Source organism: Schistocerca nitens, chromosome 1 (genome assembly GCF_023898315.1).
Source record: "Schistocerca nitens isolate TAMUIC-IGC-003100 chromosome 1, iqSchNite1.1, whole genome shotgun sequence".
Lineage (NCBI taxonomy): Eukaryota > Metazoa > Arthropoda > Insecta > Orthoptera > Acrididae > Schistocerca > Schistocerca nitens.
Genome location: NC_064614.1, coordinates 836043627 through 836063986, shown reverse-complemented (window position 1 = coordinate 836063986; position 20360 = coordinate 836043627). Strand labels below are relative to the sequence as shown.

The 20360-nt window shown below is 50.6% G+C and overlaps 1 protein-coding gene across 1 annotated transcript in view; it reads right to left on the bottom strand.

The window, feature by feature from the left end:
• LOC126263116 (methionine aminopeptidase 1) overlaps positions 1–20360 on the bottom strand; it is a 127708-nt gene that overhangs the window by 106143 nt on the left and 1205 nt on the right. The gene's annotated exons all lie outside the window — the stretch shown is intronic.

The following is a 20360-nucleotide window of genomic DNA, read 5'->3' as shown; positions in this document are numbered from 1 at the left end:
CATGTCGAAAAAGACAGCGACCAGGTGCTGACGGCGGGCAAAGGCAGTACGGATGGCCGACTCCAGGCTCACCAGATTGTCTGTGGCGGAGCGGCCTTTACGGAACCCACCCCGAGATGGAGCCAGAAGGCCCCGAGACTCCAGTACCCAATTCAAGCGCCGGCTCCCCATCCGTTCAAGCAACTTGCAAAGAACGTTGGTGAGGCTAATGGGACGGTAGCTGTCCACCTCCAGAGGGTTCTTTCCAGGTTTCAAAACGGGGATGACAATGCCTTCCCGCCATTGCGACGGAAACTCCCCCTCGACCCAGAGACGGTTGTAAAGATCGAGAAGGCGCCGCTGGCAGTCCACTGAAAGGTGTTTCAGCATCTGACAGTGGATGCCATCTGGCCCAGGAGCGGTATCAGGGCAAGCAGCTAGGGCACTGCGAAATTCCCACTCACTAAATGGAGCATTGTAAGATTCTAGGTGGTTGGTGCGAAACGAAAGGCTCCGACGTTCCATCCGCTCTTTAATGGAGCGGAAGGCCTGGGGGTAATTCGCAGAAGCGGAACTCATAGCAAAATGCTCTGCTAAGCGATTTGCAATGACGTCTGAGTCAGTACAAACCGCTCCATTCAGTGAGAGCGCAGGGACGCTGACAGGTGGCCGATAGCCGTAGACGCGTCGAATCTTGGCCCAGACCTGCGATGGAGTGACATGGAGGCCAATGGTGGACACATACCGCTCCCAGCACTCCTTCTTGCCTTGGCGGATAAGGAGGCGGGCCCGCGCACGCAGCCGTTTGAAGGCGATAAGGTGGTCTATGGAGGGATGTCGCTTGTGACGCTGGAGTGCCCGCCGGCGATCTTTAATCGCTTCAGCGATCGCAGGCGACCACCAAGGCACAGCCTTCCGCCGAGGGGACCCAGAAGAACGGGGAATGGCAGATTCGGCGGCAGTAACGATGCCGGTGGTGACCGATTGAACCACCGCATCAATGTCATCAGTAGAGAGAGGCTCAAAAGCGGCAGTGGAGGAGAACAAGTCCCAGTCAGCCTTATTCATAGCCCATCTGCTAGGGCGCCCAGAAGAGTGACGCTGTGGTAGTGACAAAAAGAGCGGAAAGTGGTCACTACCACACAGGTCGTCATGCACACTCCATTGGACAGACGGTAAGAGGCTATGGCTACAGATTGAAAGGTCAATGGCGGAGTAGGTGCCATGCGCCACACTGAAGTGTGTGAAGGCACCATCATTTAACAGCGAGAGATCGAGCTGTGACAATAAATGCTCAACGATGGCGCCTCAACCTGTTGCCACTGACCCACCCCACAGAGGGTTATGGGCGTTGAAGTCGCCCAATAGCAAGAAAGGTGGCGGCAATTGGGCGACCAGTGCAGCCAGGACATGCTGCGAGACATCACCATCCGGTGGAATGTAAAGACTGCAGACGGTAACAGCCTGTGGCGTCCACACACGTACAGCGACAGCCTCTAAAGGCGTCTGGAGAGGGACAGACTCGCTGTGCAGAGTGTGAAGGACATATATGCAGACGCCACCAGACACCCTTTCATAAGCTGCTCGGTTCTTATAATAACCCCGATAGCCACGGAGGGCGGGGGTTCGCATTGCTGGAAACCAAGTTTCCTGGAGAGCAACGCAGAAGAAAGGGTGAAGGCTGGTAAGTTGGCGGAGCTCAGCTACATGGTGGAAGAAACCGCTGCAGTTCCACTGGAGGATGGTATTGGCCATTGCGGAGAAAGGCGTGACGGGACTGGGAAGACAGATTACGCCGCTGGGTCACCTGCCGCATCCGATGGAGCACCCGTGCAAGTGCTATCCATTGCGTCTGAGGGATCGGCGAGATCGAGGTCCTCAGCAGACGCAAGGATCTCCACCTCATCCTCAGATGCAGAGCTTTTATGTAGCGGTGGAGTAGGTGCCACGCAGGTGTCTTGGACTTACGGGTCTTCAAAATCGTTTTCTCTCGCTGTTCCTTTGGTTGCCGTTGGTGAGAGGGCTTATTGGAGTCAGTCTCTGGGACCGAAGTGGAACGCGAAGCCCGTCGACCAGCGACCTGTGGCTGCTTCAGCCACTGGCTGGTGTCTGCCGTGCCGCTGGTAGGAACCTGGGAAGGGAGTGACCCAAGGGATCCCTTCCGAGCGAGAGAAGCCGAAGAAGACTTACGCTTCTCCGGCTGAGAAGGGGGGACTGGTGTCCCCAATGGTTTAGTGGGTGCTGCTCCCGAGGTAGATGGTGTGGGAGCAACAGCAAGAGAAGGGGCCCCCATTGTCAAGGGGGCAGGTGAGGTCCTCTGATTCTGAGAGCTGACTGTATATCTTGCAGCTGAAGGAGCTGGAGCAGGAGTGACAGTGGAGGCATAAGATGACATCATGTGCACGGGATGTAGCCGTTCAAATTTCCGCTTAGCCTCAGTGTAAGTCAGTCGGTCCAGGGTCTTATATTCCATGATTTTGCGTTCCTTCTGTAAGACACTACAGTCCGGCAAGCAAGGGGAATGAGGCTCTCCACAGTTGACACAGACGGGAGGCAGAGCACATGGAGTATCGGGATGAGATGGGCGTCCACAATCTCGACATGTGAGGCTAGAAGTACAGCGAGAGGACATGTGACCGAACTTCCAGCACTTAAAGCACCGCATCGGGGGAGGGATATAGGGTTTGACGTCACACCAGTAGACCATCACCTTGACCTTCTCTGGTAAGATATCACCTTCGAAGGCCAAGATGAAGGCACCGGTAGCTACCTGATTGTCCCTCGGACCCCGATGAACACGCCGGACGAAATGTACACCTCGTCACTCTAAGTTGGCGCGCAGCTCGTCATCGGACTGTAAAAGGAGATCGCGGTGAAAAATAATTCCCTGAACCATATTTAAGCTTTTATGGGGGGTGATAGTGACAGAAACACCCCCCAACTTCGTACAAGCGAGCAAGGCTCGTGACTGGGCAGAGGACGCCGTTTTTATTAAGACTGACCCTGATCGCATCTTGGACAAGCCCTCCACCTCCCCGAACTTGTCCTCTAAATGTTCGACAAAGAACTGAGGCTTCACAGACACAAACGATACCCCGTCAGCTCTGGTACAGACGAGATACCGGGGCGAATACCTGTCGCTCTCATTCATAGCCTTTCGTTCCTCCCATGGTGTGGCCAGGGAGGGGAACGATTTGGGGTCATACACATTAGCCTTAAAGTGAGCTTTGGAACGCTTAGAGACTGCTGACGGCTGGCCGCCAGCGAGAGATGATGTACCACGCTTCATTGCGGGTCATCCGCCCTGATGCCACCTACTCCGACCAAGGGCCCTCCCCACGGGCGCCACCCAGCCACAGCAAAGGCCACCTGGCAGGATGGCCATTACCGGGAGTCCCGATGCCCCAGGGAGATGGGCATCTACTCCTTGGCATACGTGGGGAGGTTACGGCGCAGCCATCAGTAGAGCGATCCCTGTGTTGTCAGGGGGCTACAACCAAGAGGGTACATGGCGGCCCCACCACGACGGACTGGCTACCGTGCTGGATCTTAGGTGCAAAACTGTCCAAGGACGTCGTCGCAGATAAAAGAAACACTGCAGAGTGCAGCGTGGTAATCGCCCAAGAGATCGAAAACGAGCGGGACACCATTGCAACGACGAGAAAGCCGGCGAAAGGTCTAATTGCACGACGGATACCGTGCACCATGTAAGGCGCCCTTCCCCAATTGGCTCGCTCTTCGGAATAATTTAGAAAGATGGAGGTCAAACCCGAGAGGGGACCTGCACATAAGGCCGAAACAGTTGAGACTCCTTTTAGTCGCCTCTTACGACAGGCAGGAATACCGCAGGCCTATTCTAACCCCCGAACCCGCAGGGGGGCGGCATATATACCTGTTGAGGAGAAAATCATGGTGGTAGGGCAGTGGTAGTTCTGCAGCTTCAACATACAGACTCAACGCTGCTAGTGTAGAAGGTACCAGTGGCCAAATGGATGCCTCAATGGTGGATAGTGTTGAGATGGAATTAGAGGGACAGATGTGCAGACGCATAAACACAGCACCCATAGTATAGTTTCAAATGGACAAGGGACCGGTACAAAAGGCATACGGTGGTTTGATCTGCACCCCAGCAAGTACCATTGAGGACACACAGGACAGTGAGGGGCTGTGTGCAGTGGGCTGCCAGGTAAGACGTATGGAGGACCAAGAGTGTTCCTATCGAGCATGCGCCCCAGCAATTTCGGAGTTTCAACAAATGGAAGAGCAACAGGCCCAAGATGTAAAGATAGTGAGAGAAACCGACTGCACCACCAGGTAGTCATACAGATGGTTTTGTCAATGGAAAAACAAAAACCATTGTCGATGCTCTGCCTCAGTCCGCAAAGGGACTGGGACACAGCGTGATAAAGAGGAAGTGCGAGGAATGGAATGTTCTGCAACAGCAAGGATAATGTTTGTGACATATTCCACCTGATCATCACAACTGGGGAAATCTTGTTCTTTGAAGATTGCCAGGAAGGAGTAAAGCCGCCAGTCAGCCTTAGTAAGATGCCAGTTGGGTGGGCACGCAGGTGGGGTAGGATTCGGCAAACTGATAGCGCATGGGAAATGGTCGCTTGAGTAAGTGTCATAAAGAACAGACCACTCAAGACAATGGGCAAGCTGGGCAGTGCAGAAGGATAGGTCCAAATGGGAATAGGTGCACAAGGAGTTGGAAAGAAAAGTGGGTGCTCCAGTGTTAAGGCAGAAGAGGTTGAGTTGATTAAGACGTTAAGCCAAGAGGGGATCTCCGACATGTTCTGGGAGAACCTCAAAGCGGATGATGCGCATTAAAGTCACCGCGTAGCAGAAATGGTGGAAGTAGCTGCCCAATAAGCTGAATGAAGTCTGCCCTGGTGACATCGAATGATGGAGAGACATAAATGGTACAGAGGGAAAAAGTCAGGTGACGAAGGAAAAGGTGAACAGTAACAGCTTGAAGATGGGTAGTCAGGAAGATGGATTGACTATGAACATCATCCCTTATGAGCAGCATGACGCTCCTGTGAGATGGAATGCCAACTTCAGAGGGAAGGTCAAAACGAACTGGGAAGAAATGTGAAAGCTCAAAGTGGTTGCGAGGACGCAATTTTGTTTCCTAAATGCAGAGTATAAGGAGATGCTGACTGCTAAAAGCTGCCGTAAATCCTCTTTGTGGGGCCGAAGGTGGCGAAAGTTCCATTGGAGGAGAGTCATGATGAGGAAAAAATGAAGGAGGTGTCACCTTGGTGGATGCCGAGTGACAGCCTGTGAAGACTCACTGCTACAGGACACAGAAGCAGGAGGATCCTACTCCATGAGGTCCACAGAAGTTTCGGCTTGCTTGTGGTGTCAGTCTGTGGAGTCCAATGCATAAAAATGGTCGGTGGTGCACATCAGCAACCCGGAGGCTGGCCGGGCTAAGGTATCACACAGCAACACTGTCTAAGAGATCAAGTCGGCGAAGGAGAAGACTGTTTGCCTTTGTTGGACTTCTTTGAGCCTTTCTGGTTAGTAGAGGAAGACTCAAGTGGTGTTTGGCTGGAGGGACATAGGAAGCCTTCACGGGAGTACTCCAGTCGTTTCTGGCCTACCAGTTGTGTAGCTGGTGGCTTCGCCTCAGGGCGAGAGTTTGATGGCTTGTTGCACAGCTGGACGGGGGGATGGCAATGCTACCTTGACACTGGGTGATTTCACAACATCAGAGTTGAATCAGAGGTCGCATGTCTGCGTGGCCATGTCCTTCATGGAGCGAGAGGTAACAAGAACAGAACTATAAGTACCAGACAGGAGAACGCAGAGTTTTTAACTAAACAATAGCTTGCTAGCAACTGGGTAAGGCACTTTTTCCTTTACCAGGATCTCCTCCTGGACAGCCCTCTCATTAAGATACATGGGACAATTCCGAGAGGTGGCAGCTTGGCCACCATTGCAGTTGACACAGCGGGGAGGAGGCGGCGGACAATCACCCTCATGCACATCCCTACCACAGGTTACACATTTGGCTGGGTGTCGACAAGGCTGTCTAGTGCGGTTGAAATGATGGCACTGGCAGCAGCACATCAAGTTCAGAATGTATGGTCAGACTGTGATAATTTCATAGCCTGCTTTTATCTTTGACAGAAGCACCACTCTCTATCAAAGGTGAGAAGAAGAATGCAGGTGGGCACTAAGGATGAATCTACCCGATGGACGGCAATGGCACCCTGATCAGAGAGGTAAGATTGGATTTTGGCCTCGGTCAGACCATCAAGCAGCCTAGTGTAAATTACACCGCAGGAAGAATTCAGAGTTCTACGGGCCTTAACAAGAAAAGGAGAGCTGTGGAGAAGCGAGGCGGCAAGCATTTTTTGTGCTCGAGAATCAGAGGTAGTCTTCAAAAGCAAAATACCATTCCATAAGCGAGAGCAGCATTTCACAGAACCGGCAATGGCATAAACACCTTTCTGAATAAAAAACTGATCTACCATTGTGAAAGACTGACCATCTTCAGTACACAAAACCACGAGGAACCGTGGTGCAGCCAGGGGGTGGGGGGGTTCTTTGAATCATTAGTCCCATTCCTTTTACGTTTGGTACACATTTACTGGGAAGATAACGATTGGCTCATTGTGAGAAAGTCCCCATGATTGCCAGCGTCTCTGATGGTGTGCTCCTTTCAACTGCAGGGCCATGTTTGGACAATGCAAAGCCGGCAGAGGACAACTGATTCCCTGCGAGAGGCCTGCATGTAAGACTTCCACACATTCATAGTCTTCTTAATGACAAGGAGTTTGTTGTGCATGCTGTTATGCCATTCCGTCTCCCAAAGCCGGAAAACCCTGCGGTGTAAGACAGAACGCAGGTAAACTTCAGAGATGCATATCTCCAGAAGCAGTTTCCGCATCACCTGTTTGGCCAGCCTGTCGGCAAGTTCATTGCCGGTGATTCCGACGTGTCCTGGGGTCCACACGAACACCACAGAACAGCGGGACTGTTCCAGGTCATAGATGGACTCCTGAATGGACGCTACCAGAGGGTAGCACTCGTCGATAGCTTGTAGGCTGCTCAATGAGTCAGTACATAGGAGAAGTGACTCGCCAGGGCATGAGCATATGTACTCAAGAGCACGAGACATGGCCGCCAGCTCTGCAGTGAAAACACTGCAGCCAACTGCTCAATATGTCCTCCATGAACATATGTGAAGCCTACATGACCATCAGCCATTGAGCTGTCGGTGTAAACCACTTCAGAGCCCTGGAACACGTCAAGAATCGAGAGAAAGTGACAGTGGAGATCGGTGGGGTTAACTGAGTCCTTAGGGCCATGCAAAAAGTCCAGACGAAGCTGCGGCCAAAGTGTACACCATGGAGGCATACGTGAACGGACTGCAAGTAGAGGTGGTAAAGGGAAGGGCTCCAGTTCGGAGAGGAGGGACTGCACACGAACCGCAATCGTTAGCCCCGATCTCGGCCGCGGATGTGGGAGATGGACTGCTGCGGGTGAGAAAGAGAGATGGTAATTCGGATGCTCAGGGGAATTATGAATGTATGCTGCGCAACTGGTGAGCAATTGCCCACGTCTGATCTGCAGTGCAGGGACACCAGCCTCCACCAGTACGCTGGTCACCGGACTCTTCCTAAAAGCTCATGTCATTAATTGAACCCCACAGTGGTTCACAGGGTCGAGTAAATGCAATGCAGAGGGTGTTGCCGAACCATAAACCACACTCCCATAGTTAATTCAGGACTGGACAAGGGCTCTGTAGAGCTGCAGCAGCATACAGCCATCTGCACCCCAATTGGTGTTGCTCAGGCAACAGAGGGCACTGAGGTGCTGCCAGCACTCCTGCTTAAGATGACTAAGATGAGGGAGCCAAGTCAATCGAGCATCAAAAACCAGTCCTAGGAATTGATATGTCTCCACTACAGTGCGTGGATCGTCATTAAGGTATACTGCAGGTTCCAGATGAACGGTACGACACCGACAGAACTGCATGACATACAACTTTGTGGCTGAAAGCTGGAAACCGTGGGCTAGAGCCCATGACTGTGCCTTGTAGATGGCTCCCTGGAGGCGACGCTCATCAACAACAGTACTGGAGCAGCAGTACGAAATGCAGAAGTCATCTGCATACAGAGAAGGTGGGACAGAGGGCCCAACAGCTGCTGCTAGACCGTTAATGGCCACTAAAAATAGACACACACTCAATATAGAGTCCTGCGGGACTCCATTCTCCTGGATATGGATGGAACTATGGGAGTCACCAATTTGGACACGGAAAGTATGGAGTGACAGGAAATTTTGGATAAAAATTGGGAATGGTTCCCAGAGACTCCACTCACACAATGTGGCAAGGATATGATGTCGACAAGTTGTGTCGCATGCTTTACCTAAGTCAAAAAAGACGGCAATCAGGTGTTGCCGTCTGGAAAAGTCTGTTCAGATGGCAGACTCCGTGGACACAAGATTATCAGTGGTAGAGCGACCCTGGGGGAAGCCACCCTGACATGGAGCCAGCAAGCCACGACTCCAGGACTCAACTCAACTGCCGACATACCATACATTCCAGCAGTTTACAAACAACGTTGGTGAGGCTGATGGGCCGATAGCTATCAACATCAAGTGGGTTTTTACCAGGTTTGAGCAATGGAATGATGGTGCTTTCCCACCGTTGCGATCGAAAGATGCCATTGCACCAGATCCGGTTGAAAATGACAAGAAGATGTCGCTTTTAGTCAGATGAGAGATGTTTAATCATCTGGCTGTGGATGCGATCAGGCCCAGGAGCTGTGTCAGGTCAACATGCAAGGGAAATCAGGAGCTCCCTCTCTGTAAATAGGGCATTATAGGATTCACTGCAGCGTGTAGTGAATGAGGGGACATTCCCTCCCAGCCGCTGTTTGAGTGTGCGAAAGGCTGGGGGATACTTCTCCAATGCAGAGGCTCGAGCAAAGTGCTTAGCAATCGCGTTTGTGTCTGTATACAACTTGCCATTTATGGTAACACCAGGGTCAGTTGTTGGGGCCTGGTACCTGAAAAGACGTTTGATCTTTGCCCAGACTTGGACATGTGGCACCCAATGATGGAGACTTATCTCTCCCAACACTCCTCCTTCCATTGTTTGATAAGGTAGTGAACACGTGCATGGAGCCGTTTAAAGACTATGAAGTGCTCCAGGGAAGGGTGCCACTTATGCTGTTTTAGAGCTTGCTGACTCTGCTTAATTGCTTCAGCAACTTGCGGTGACCACGCCTCAGGCACCCTGAAGTGCGAGGGATCGTGTTTTCTGCTGCAGAAACAATTGTGCTAGTCACCTGCTCAACAATCACATCGATGTTGCCTTGTGGGGGAGATTCAGCGGTGACAGCAGAGGTGAAAGTTTCCCAGTTCCCAATCCACCTTGTTCAAAGCCCATCTGGGCAGGCGTATGTGTGCCTGACACTGGGGCAGTGACAGGAAGATGGGGAAGGGGTCACTACCACACCGGTCACCATGTGCTCTCCAGTGGATAGATGGGAGAATCCTGGGCTGCAAATTGATAAATCAATGGTCGTGTAACTACCATGAGCCACACTGAAATGTGTGGTGGCCCCAGTATTTAAGAGACAGAGGTCGGATTGCGACAGTAAAGTTTCGACATCTCTGCCTCGGCCAGTATGCATGGTACCACCCCACAGAGGGTTATGGGCATTAAAATCTCCCAGAAGTAGGAAAGGTTTAGGGAGTTGATCAATCAGTGCAGCTAATACATTCAGGGGTACTGCACCATCTGGAGGAAGATATACATTGCAGACAGTTATTTCCTTAGTCTAACAGCCACAGCTTCAAGAAGGGTTTGAAGGGGCACATGTTCACTACAGATCAAGTTTAGGACAAAAATGCAAACTCCACCTGACACTCGATTATAGTCGCTACGGTTCCTGTAATATCTCTTACAGCTGCGGAGGGCAGAGGTCCGCATTGCTGAGAACCAGTTTTCCTGGAGGGCAATGCAGATAGCAGGTGTAAAGCTTAACAGTTGCCGTAACTCAGCCAGGCGGTGAAAAAAAAAAAAAAAAAACGCCACAATTCCACTGGAGGATGACATAGTGAGACTGGGAAGGCATGGAACATTCAATGAGTCAGTTTACGCCTCAGAGTAACCTTCTACCACAGACTTATTGCCTGAGCAGTGTGTAATATATATATATATATATATATATATATATATATATATATATATATATATATATATATATATATTTTTTTTTTTTTTTTTTTTTTTTTTTTTTTTTTTTTTGTGTGTGTCTGAGGGTCTGACGATATCTAGGTCCTCAGCGGATGCCAAAATCTCCACCCCATCCTCAGCCACAGAGCCTTTAGGTAGCGATGGTGTGGGTGCCACCGCAATTTCCTTGGTCTTAGGGGTTTTCTTTTTGGATTTCTCTCGCTGCTCCTTGGGTTTCCCTGGCTGGGAGGACTTCACTGGCTCAGTCTCCAGGACTGAGGATGAGCGTGAAGCCCTACGACCAGCTGCTTTTGGGCTCTTCAGCGACTGGCAGGTGTTGTCTTTCCCACTAGAAGAAACCTGGGAAGGGAGTGACCCAAGGGACCCCTTCCTAGTGAGAGAAGCCGAAGACGACTTACGCTTCTCCGACTTACAAGGGAACGTCCCCATCGCACCCCCTCAGATTTAGTTATAAGTTGGCACAGTGGATAGGCCTTGAAAAACTGAACACAGATCAATCGAGAAAACAGGAAGAAGTTGTGTGGAACTATGAAAAAAATAAGCAAAATATACAAACTGAGTAGTCCATGTGCAAGATAGGCAACATCAAGGATAATGTGAGCTCAGGAGCGCCGTGGTCTTGTGGTTAGCGTGAGCAGCTGCGGAACGGGAGGTCGTTGGTTCAAGTCTTCCCTCGAGTGAAAAGTTTACTTTCTTTATTTTCGCAAAGTTATGATCTGTCCATTCGTTCATTTATGTCTCTGTTCACTGTAATAAGTTTAGTGTGTGTTTTGCGACCGCACAGCAAAACCGTGCGATTACTAGACGAAAGGATGTGCCTCTCCAATGGGAACCGAAAACATTTGATCGCAAGGTCATAGGTAAACCGATTCCTCCACAGGAAAACACGTCTGATATATTCTATACGACACTGGTGACGGCATGTGCGTCAAATGCAGGAATAGGTTGTCGACCCACCTAACTTGTACACTTGGCGAATGGATAAAAAGATTCTTCTACCTTGCCCAATTTAGGTTTTCTTGTGGATGCGATAATCACTCCCAAAAAAGTGAAGAAAATAAAAAATTAACCTTTTCAATCGAGGGAAGACTTGAACCAAGGACCTTTCGTTCCGCCGCTGCTCATGGTAACCACAGGACCACCGCGATCCTGACCTCTCACTCTCCTTAATGTTGCTTATCTTGCACATGGGCTACTCAGTATATTTTGCTTATTTTTTTCATAGTTCCACACAACTTCTTCCTGTTTTCTCGATTGATCTGTGTTCAGTTTTTCAAGGCCTATCCACTGTGCCAACTTATAACTAAATCTGAGGGGGGTGCAATGGGGAGGTTCCCTTGTTAGACGTAGGGATGGATGTCCCCAATGGTTGTGGGGGTTGTTGCTCCCGAAGTAGGTGGTGCAGGAGCAACAGGTAGGGAAATGCTCCCGACCATCAAAGGGGCAGGTATAGTCTTCTGGCTCTGAAAGGTGACCTGGGTTGGCGGAGCTGATGGTGCCACAACTGTTGTAGCGGCAACGTAAGACGATGTCATACGCACAGGATGCAGGCGTTCAAATTTTCTCTTAGCCTCAGTGTAGGTCAGTATGTCCAGGGTCTTTTACTCCACCATTTTCCTTTCTTTCTGGCTAATGGTGCTCTCCGCAGTTGACACAGATGGGAGGCGGGCCACATGGAGTATTGGGATGTGATGATCGTCTGCACGAAGTATAGCGGGAAGACATATGGCCGAACTTCCAGCACTTAAAGCACATCACGCCGGTAGACCATCACTTTGACCTTCTCGGGCAATATATCAACCTCAAAGGCCAAGATGAAGGCACCGGTGGCAGCTTGATTATCCCTCGGACCCCAGTGGTTGCACCAGACGAAATGGACACCTCGCCGCTCTAAATTGGTGCGCTCATCGTCAGACTGCAAAAGAAAGCCCCTGTGAAATATGATACCCTGGACCATATTTAAGCTCTTATAGGGCATGATGGATACAGAAACATCCCCCAGCTTGTCACAGGTGAGTAGTGCCCGTGACTGGACAGAGGATGCTGTTTTGATGAAGACCAACCCTGACCACATTTTGGATGGTTGGTTGGTTGGTTTGTTTGTGGGATTGAAGGGACCATACTACTAGGGTCATCGGTCCCTTTTTCCATGAACTTTAAACACCCACAAAGAATAAGAACAAACAATGGAGACAACAAGATATGACACAGGACAAGAAAGAGACAGACCAGAAAAAAGGAATTAAAATCACAGCGAGTGTGACAGTGGCTGGCCGATCATAGAAACAAAAAAGGAAAAGCCAACCACCAAGAAACACACTAAAAACCCCACTCTAAAATCTTAGGCCAAAGGCCAGACACAACAAAAAAAAAAAAGGACAAACACTTAGATCAAGCAAAAAACCCCCTGCACGAATAGAACCCAAAAATAAATCTGCCATCACAACGTCATCTGATAAAAGTGCAGGAAGCGTATCAGGCAGTGCAAACGTCTGCCTGAGCGAAGTTAAAAGCGGGCAGTCTAACAAGATGTGGACCACAGTCAAAGCTGACCCGCAGCAACATCAAGGTGGGTCCTCGTGGCGCAATAAATAGCTGTGTGTTATCCAGATGTAGCCAATGCGCAGCCGGCAGGCCCACGAGGAGGAGTGCCACGCACTGGTAGCCTCCTTGATGGCCCGAAGTTTGTTGGGTGAAGGAAGGGTGCACCATTTTTCAACCCAGGTGGTGCAAAGTACCTTCTGCTGCAAAACTGACACAAGGTCACTTTCTGAAAGGCCAATCTCCAAGGCTGGTGCACCGACAGCCTGTTTGGTCAGCGTGTCAACACGTTCATTTTCCAGGATGCCGACATGACCCGGGTTCCACATAAAGACTACAGAGCGGCCAAAATGGGCAAGAGTATGGAGGGACTCTTGGATAGTCATCACCAGACGAGAGTGGGGGAAACACTGGTCGATAGCTCGTAAACTGCTCAGGGAGTCACTACAGATAACAAAGGATTCACTTGAGCAGGAGTGGATATAGTCTAGGGCGCGAGAGATGGTGACCAGCTTGGCAGTGAATTGTTCATAATGATCCCCTAGAGTAAGAGCATAAGCGACACGAGCAGCAATCATCGAGCCATCAGTATAGACAAAGTCAGAGCCTTGAAACGCGGCAAGCATTGAAAGAAAGCGGCGGTGGAGGGCCTCAGGAGGGACTGAGTCCTTAAGGCCCTGTGCCAAATCGAGCCGAAGGCATGGGCGGGGCACACACCACGGGGGTATACGCAGAGAGGCCCGGAAAAGAGGTGGGAGAGGGAAAACCTCAAACCTAAAGAGAAGAGCTCTGACGCGAACCGCGATCTTACACCCTGGCCAGGGCCACCGTTCCGGACAACCGACTGAGGGAACAGGAGACAATAATTGGGATGCCCGGGCAATCTACAGACATGTGTAGCATAAGCGGCCAGTAATCATTGGCGTCGGAACCGCAATGGAGAGACACCTGCCTCCACAAGTATGCTGTTGACAGGGCTTGTCTGGAAAGATCCAGTGGCGAGTCAGGCCCCGCTGTGAAGGATGGGATCAAGCAACTGCAATGCAGAAGGTGATGCCGAACCATAAGCCAGGCTCCCATAATCTAGACGGGACTGAATTAACACCTGGTACAGCCGTAGAAGGGTAGACTGATCGGCACCCCAGCTGCTGTGACTCAAGCAACGAAGAGCTTTAAAATGCCGCCAGCACGTCTGTTTAAGCTGCCGAATATGAGGGAGCCAAGTCAACCGGATATAAAACAACCAATCCCAAAAACAGATGTGTCTCCACCACAGCAAGAGGTTCGCCGTCAAGATAAAGCCGTAGCTCAGGGTGAACAGTGTGTCGCCGTCAGAAATGCATAACACACGTCTTGGCTGCCGAAAACTGGAAGCCATGCGCTACAGCCCAAGACTGCGCCTTTCAGATGGTGCCCTGCAGTTGCCGTTCAGCAGCTGCAAAGCCAGTGGAGCTATAGTATAGGCAGAAGTCGTCAGCATACAAGGAAGCTGAGACAAGACGATCCCACCGCCGCAGCGAGCCCATTAATTGCAATGAAAAAGAGGCAGACACTTAAGACAGATCCTTGCAGTACCCCTTTCTCCTGAACTTTGGAGGAACTGTGGGAGGCCACAACTTGCACACTGAAGGAACGAAGCAACAGAAAATTTGGATGAAAATCGGAAGCAGACTTCAACCATGATGCGTGGAGAGCATGTGATGCCGCCATGTTGTATCGTACGCTTTCTACATGTCCAAAAAGACGGCGACCAGATGCTGATGGCGGGCAAAGGCTGTACAGATGGCAGACTCCAGGCACACCAGATTATTGGTGGCAGAATGGCCCTAACGGAACCAACCCTGAGACGGAGCCAGAAGGCCCTGAGACTGAAGTAGCCAACTCAACCTCCGGCTCACCATGCATTCGAGCAACTTGCAAAGAACATTGGTGAGGCTAATGAAGTGGTAGCTGTCCACCTCCAGTGGATTCTTGCCAGGTTTCAACAAGGGGATTACGATGCTTTTCTGCCATTGCGACGGAAACTCACCCTCAACCCAGATACGGTTGAAAAGGTCTAGGAGGCGTCGCTGGCAGTCCACCGAGAGGTGTTTGAGCATCTGATAGTGGATGTGATCTGGCCCGGGAGCCGTATCAGGGCAAGCGGCTAGGACACTTTGGAATTTCCACTCACTGAACAGAGCATTGTACAATTCAGGGTGGCGCATGTGAAATGAAAGGCTCTGACGTTCCAACCGCTCTTTCAGGGAGCGGAAGGCTAGTGGGTAATTCGCAGAAGTGGAACGCTGGGCAAAATGCTCCGCTAAGCGCTTTGCAATTGTGTCGGAGTCAGTACAGACTGCTCCATTCAGTGGAAGTGCAGGTACACTTACAGGGGTCTAATAGGCATAGAGTCAACTAATCTTGGCCCTAACCTGTGATGGAGAGGTACGGACGGCAATAGTGGAGACATACCTATCCCAGCACTCTTGTTTACATTGATGAACGAGACGGCGGGCTCGCGCACAGAGCCGTTTAAAGGCGATGAGGTGTCCCAATGAGGTATGCCGCTTGTGATGTTGGAATGCCCGCCTGCGATTTTTAATCACCTCAGTGATCTCAGGCGACCACCAAGGCACAGTCCTCCACCGAGGGGACCCAGAAGAACAGGGAATGGCAGATTCTGCGGCATTAATGATGCCGGTGGTGACCGAGTGAACCACTGCATCAATGGCGTCATTGGAAAGAGGCTCAATAGTGTCAATGGAGGTGAACAAGTCCCAGGCCTTATTCATAGCCCACCTGCAGGTGCACCCAGAAGAGCGACGCTGTGGCAGTGACAGAAAGATCGGAAAGTGGTCACTACCGCACAAGTCGTCATGCACACTCTTTTGGACAGTTGGTAATAGGCTAGGGCTGCAGATCGAATGGTCGATGGCTGAGTACGTGCCATGCGCCACACTGAAATGTGTGAAGGCACCATTATTTAAAAGAGAAAGGTCGAGCTGTGCCAATACTTGCTCAACGATTCTGCCTCGGCCTGTTGCCACTGATCCACCCCACAGAGGGTTATGGGCATTGAAGTTGCCCAGTAACAGAAAAAGTGGTGGCAATTGGGCTATCAGCGCAGCCAGGATATGCTGCGGGACATCACCATCCGGTGGAAGAGAGAGACTGCAGACAGTAACAGCCTGAAGCGTCCACACCCGAACAGCGGCAGCCTCTAAAGGTGTTTGTAGAGGGACAGACTCGCTGTAAAGACAGTGATGGACGTAGATGGAGACACCACCAGATACCCTCTCATAAGCTGCCCAGTTCTCATAATAACCCCAATAGTCAGGGACGGCGGGGCTTCGCGTTGCCAGAAACCAAGTTTCCTGAAGAGCAATGCAGAGGAGAGGGTGAAGGCTGAGAAGTTGTCGGAGCTCAGCAAGATGGTGGAAAAGACCGCTGCAGTTCCACTGGAGGATGACATTGTCCATGGCCGAGAAAGGAGTGAACAGACCGAGGACTCAGATTATGCCAATGGGTCACCTGTGGCCACCAATTGAGTACCTGTGAGAGTGACATCCATTGTGTCTGAGATACTGGCGAGATCTAGGTCCTCAGCAAACGCCAGAATCTCTACCTCGCCCTCATACACAGAGCTTGTAGGTTGTGGTGAGGTGGGTTCCACCTCAAGTTCCTTCGTCTTGGAGGTGGTCTTCTTGGAGTTTTCTCACTGCTCCTTGGGTTTCACTGGCTGGGAGGGCTTCACTGATTCAGTCTCCGGGACGGAGGAGGATCGCGAAGCTCTACGACCAGCTGCTTGTGGGCACTTATGCCACTACCGGGCGTCATTCTTCCCACTTGTGGAAACCTGGGAAGGGAGGGACCCAAGGGACCCCTTGCATGTGAGAGGAGCCGAAGAAGTTGAACGTTTCTCCGGCTTACAAGCAGGGACGGACGTCCCTGATGAGTGGGGTGGGGTGTTGTTCCCAAGATAGGTGGCACAGGAGCAACAGGGTGGGTAGTGCCCCATGTGGGCATGAGGAGTTCAACGGCTCGGTGATCCGACTGGAATCTGCTGAACCTACGGGGCTATCACAGTTGTCATAGTGGCGGCATATGAGGAAGTCATTCACACAGGATGGAGTCATTCATATTTCCTCTTAGCCTCAGTATAGGTCAGTCAGTCCAGGGTCTTATATTCCATGATTTTCCGCTCTTTCTGTAAGTATGGAGTATTGGGATGTGATGGGCGTCCGCAATCTCGACATGTAAGGCTGGAAACAGCAGGAAGACATATGGCCGAATTTCCAGCACTTCAAGCACTGCATCAGGGGAGGGATATAGGGCTTGACATCACAGTGGCAGACCATCACCTTGACCTTCTCCGGTAATATATCACCCTCGAAGGCCAAGATGAAGGCACCAGTTGAAATGAACACCTTGACGCTCTAAATTGGCGCACAGCTCATCATAACAGTGCAAAAGAAGGTCCCTATGGAAAATAATACCCTGGACCATATTTAAACTCTTATGGGGTGTGATGGTAACTGAAACATCCCCCAACTTGTCACAAGCAAGCAACCTTTGTGACTGGGCAGAGGATGCCGTTTTTATCAGTACTGTCCCAGAGCGCATTTTGGATAAGCCCTCCACCTCCCCAAACTTGTCCTCTAAATGCTCTACGAAGAATTGAGGCTTTGTTGACGTGAAAGACTCCCCATCAGCTCTCATACAAACTAGGAAATGGGGCGAATAAGTGTCACTGCCATCCTGAGCCCGACGCTCCTCCCACGGTGTGGCCAGGTAGGGGAACGATTTGTTATCTTATTTCTGAGCATTGAATCAAGCCCGAGAATGCTTAGAGACTGCTGGTGGCTGGCCAGCACCAAGAGATGATGTACCATGCTTCATTGCGGGTCATCGGCCCTGATGCCAACCACTCCGACCAATGGCGCTCCCCACGGGCGCCACCCAGCCTCAGGAAGGGCCACCTGGCAAGATGGCCATTGCCGGGAGTCCCGATGCCCCAGGGTAACGGGCATCTACTCCTTGGCATATGTGGGGAGTTAACAGCGCAGGCATCAGCAGAGTGATCCCTGTGTTGTCAGGGGGCTACAACCAACAGGGTACATGGTGGCCCCACCACAATGGGCTGGCTACCATGCTGGATAGTAGGTGCAAAGAAGTCCTGGGCGTCATCTCTGCAAAAAGCAACACTGCACAGTGCATGGTGGAAATCGCACCCAGGAATGTATCCTCACCCAAGAGATGGAGTACGAGCGGGATGGCAATGCAACGATGAGAAAGCTGGCTAAAGGTCTCAATGCACGATGGACACAATGCACCATGTAAGGCACCTTTCCCCAATTGGCTCACTCTTCGGAAGAATTTGGAAATATGGAGGTCAAACCCAAGAGGGGACCATCACATATAGGGCAAAACATTTGAGACTCCTTTTAGTCGCCTCTTATGACAGGCAGGAATACTGCGGGCCTATTCTAACCCCAGAACCCACAGGGGGAACACATTTTGGACAAGCCCTCCACCTCCCCTAACTTCTCTAAATGCTCCTCAAAAAAACAGATTTAATTGGCAAGAAAGATTCCCCATCAAGTATCGTACATAGGAAGTACTAGGGTGAATAAGCTTCGCTGTCATCCTTAGCCCGGTGTTCCTCCAATGGTGTGACCGAGGGGGAGGGAGGGGGGGAGGATTTGGGGTCGTATTTCTTAGCATTGACATTAGACCTTCACCCTTAGAGACTGCTGACATTTGACCACCAGCAAAAGATGACGTACTACGCTTCATGGCGTGTCATCCACCCTGATGCAACCCATTCCGACCACTGGCCCAACCCATGGTTACCACCCAGCCGCAGCAAATGCTTCCTGGCAAGATGGCCATTGCCGGGAGTCACGATGCCCCAGGGTGACAGGCGTCTACTCCTTGGCATACTTGAGGAGTTAATGGTGCAGGCATCAGCAGAGCAATCCCTGTGTGGTCTGGGGACTACAACCAACAGGGTACATGGCATCCCCACCACAGTGGACTGGCTACCGTGCTGGATATCAGGAGCTAAGAAGTCCATTATTGTCGACAGTGCAGAAAGCGATACTGCACAGAGACTGGAGGAAAACACACCCAGACCTCAACCAACAGTTGGAGAATGAGTTGAAGCGCAGATCCACGTTGATGAAGGATGCGAGAGGTCTCAGCGTATGATGGACACTATGCACCATGTAAGGCTCTCTTCCCCAACTGGCTCGCTCTTCGGGAAAATTTTGAAAAATGGACGTCAAACCCTACAGGGGACCATCACATAAAGGTCGAAATGTGTGAGACTCCTTTTAGTCACTTCTTGCGACAGGCAGGAATACCTCGGACCTATTCTAACCCCTGGACCCGCAGGGGGATATTGGGTGGAATATGATAACCCACGACCCTATGGTGTAAGTCAAGGAAAACTGCAACCTACATGATCACAGAACCAACTGGGCCTCTGATTCAGTTCCGTACGTAAGGTCCACAATCAGTCTTGTCAATGATGCTCAAGATGAAGACCTTGCCTTCATCTTGCAAGCAAAACTGGCAGCCCTTACATCACATAGCCATCAAAATCCACATAGAATCTCTTCTGTTCCAACGTGAGATATATCTGACGGTACATACCTCATTAGTACCAATGTAAGCCACCACCGGATCCATTCCACATCTGGGATGTGCATGCAGCCACAGACAGACAGACAGAGAGAGAACAATGAATTTTTTCCCCTCCTTGGCAGCCATATTACTAAGGGGCCCCATTATGCACGTAACACTGAACCTCTCTACTACCAATAATCCCACCCCCTCTGAAAGCTCGGATCTTTTAGGATGGGAGGCTTCCTCTGAAACAGGACATGCAAGTGCATCTGACTCAGGAACTTATCAGCCACTGACAAACTGGAGATGTCTTTCAATCTTACCCCCTCCCCCCAACCCTCCCCAAGTGTTTTGCCCCTTCCTGCCACATCTTGGAATGACCTCCTCCTCAACCAAAGGTGAGGGGGCAACCTCAGTGCAGAAAGTAACTGGGATGGCCACCGTAGTATACCAATCAGAAGATGTGGGACATGCCAGACATCCCTTGGATCCCCATGTCTGCCCCTACCCCTTCATTAAGACAGCAGAACAATATACTCAGTTATTAAAACACAGATCTGCACTGAATAGGCGCACAAACACACAAGAAATTTTTGAATTAAAATACTATACACAAAGGTAAGTGAAAATAAGCTCCAGCCTGAGATGTTGGTGGTGCCAGTCATATGCATCAGGTGTGCTTGCTTGTGTGTATGAATGATGTGTGTTTGTCTTTTACAGATGAAAGCTGTGGTCGAAAGCTCTGTAAGTGTCTTAATTGTGTCTGTCTGCAGATTAACATGTCATTTTTACAGTAAATAGAAATCTATCTTTGTCTACATTGTTGAAGCTCATTAAAACAATTCAATAACACTGTTCTTTCCTGTGGTGCTGCTGGAATGAGAGCTGGAGCCTTACTGAACTTCCCTGACTGTTTCAGGGAGATAAGATGGGTGTAATTTGAACAGAACTGATGCCAAAGCTTAACCCTGAGCAAGACCATTGCTAATTTTCTTGACAC